The sequence below is a fragment of the Bos taurus genome, chromosome 14, assembly GCF_002263795.3.
Source record: "Bos taurus isolate L1 Dominette 01449 registration number 42190680 breed Hereford chromosome 14, ARS-UCD2.0, whole genome shotgun sequence".
Taxonomy (NCBI): Eukaryota; Metazoa; Chordata; class Mammalia; order Artiodactyla; family Bovidae; genus Bos; species Bos taurus.
This window is the reverse complement of record NC_037341.1, coordinates 11,778,288-11,780,268: the sequence shown is the minus strand read 5'-3', so window position 1 is coordinate 11,780,268 and position 1,981 is coordinate 11,778,288. Positions and strand designations below refer to the sequence as shown.

At 37.3% G+C, this 1,981-nt stretch overlaps 1 non-coding gene across 1 annotated transcript; it reads left to right on the top strand.

Annotated features, from left to right (window-relative positions):
- Positions 1-711: 711 nt before the first annotated feature.
- On the top strand, positions 712-783 carry TRNAC-GCA (transfer RNA cysteine (anticodon GCA)). Its single transcript has one exon. It is a non-coding gene; the product is annotated as a tRNA-Cys (tRNA).
- Positions 784-1,981: the final 1,198 nt, after the last annotated feature.

The following is a 1,981-nucleotide window of genomic DNA, read 5'->3' as shown; positions in this document are numbered from 1 at the left end:
GTTTAGAACTCAAGAGCAGAAGAATACATTCTTTCTCCCAGATCCAGTGTTCATCTTATTTTATCCCCTCTGTGATTGATTTATTCATTCAGAAGAAGCACTCAATGAATTAAGGTAATTTACTAGAGATATAAATAACTGGGGGTGAAGTGTTTATACCTCTAAAATATTTTTCAACAAATAATTTCAAAAATTGTAAGAAAAAATGTCAGAAGACTCTGTCTCAACCTTTAGTTCATATAACATGATATTTTTAATTCAGGCAATGCATAAGTATATGTTTTTACTGTACACTTATTAATTTTTGTGCCCATTCCCCCAATCAAATTGGAACTTCTGTCCAAAGAGCTATCTGACCTCTACAATAGACATGTACTCTTGTATACTCAGAGCCTAGCACAAGGCAAGACACTTAAAATGTGTTCAATAAATATCTGTTGAATGCATGAATTACCTCCAGCATTTATATCAATCTTACAAGTTGGAGAGTACTACCTTTTTTTTAAGGGGGAAAAAAAGTTTCAGAGACGTGACATCTCTAAAGTAAAGGAGCTAAGATATGATTTTAAATCCTGCCTTTTTTATTTTAAATCCTGCCATTTTTAAGGAACAAAATAGTGCCATTTGCAGAAATATGGATGGACCTATTATAGGTCATACAGAGTGGAGTATATCAGAAAGAGAAAAGCAAATATCATATAACATCATGCTTCCCTGGTGGCTCAGAGGTTAAAGCATCTGCCTGCAATGCAGGAGACCTAGGTTCGATCCCTGGGTTGGGAAGATCCCTTGGAGAAGGAAATGGCAACCCACTCCAGTATTCTTGCCTGGAGAATCCCATGGACAGAGGAGCCTGGTGGGCTATAGTCCACGGGGTCACAAAGAGTTGGACACGACTGAACAACTTCACTTTTTTTTTTTTAATGTAGAATCTAGAAAAAATCTTGAAATGGACTTATTTGCAAAACAGAAATAGGGTCACAGACTTAGAGAACAAACATATGGACACAAAGGAAGGAAGGAGAGGAGGATGACTTGGGAGATTGGGATTGACACATGCATACTACTATGTGTAAAATAGATAACTAGTGAGAACCTAATAATAGTACAGTACTCTGGACTCTACTCAGTGCTCTGTGGTGACTTAAATGGGAAGGAAATCTAAAAAAGAGTCAGTATATGTATACTTACAGCTGATTCACTTTGCCATACACCAAAAAAAAAAAACCAACAACTAACACAACATTGAACAGCAACTATCCTCCAATAAAAATGAACTTAAACAAATTCTGCCTTGTGTAAAATGCCAGTGTACTGGTTAACCATATTATACCACTCTCATTGTCAAAACTTGGTGAAATTCAGTGATTGCAAATTTCTCTACCTCTGGCTGGTTTTCTACAATGATTAGCCATGCAGACTCTTTTTTTTTTTTTTTTTTAAAGCAAGCTTACTCTTTCAGTTGCAAGACTCAGAGTGGAGAGGAAACTCAGGCAATAGGTCGATGGTGGGAGACTCAAAAGAGAAAATTTAAAACAAGAAACATTGAAAGAAAAATAGGACACAGTGAGAATATGTATTGTAAATGGCTATGGATACCTAACCAGCAGTAGGATATGTGATTTCCTGACATTTATGGCCAGTTTTTGTTGATCCCTGGTGGCTCAGATGGTAAAGAATCTGCCGCAACGCAGGAGACCTAGGTTCAATCCCTGGGTCGGAGACCTGAGTTCAATATCTAGGTCAGGAAGATCCCCTGGAGAAGGGAATGGCAATCCATTCCAGTATTCTTGCCTGGAAAATCCCATGGACAGAGAACTATAGTTCATGGTGGGCTAAAGTGCACGTGGTCTCAAAGAGTTGAACACGACTGAGTGACTAACACTTTGTTGATGTTCAGAGAAGTCTCTAAAAAAGAGATTCTGTAACCAAAACCAAACATTTTTGTTACAGACAAGAATGATTTTTAGAAAGAGAATAT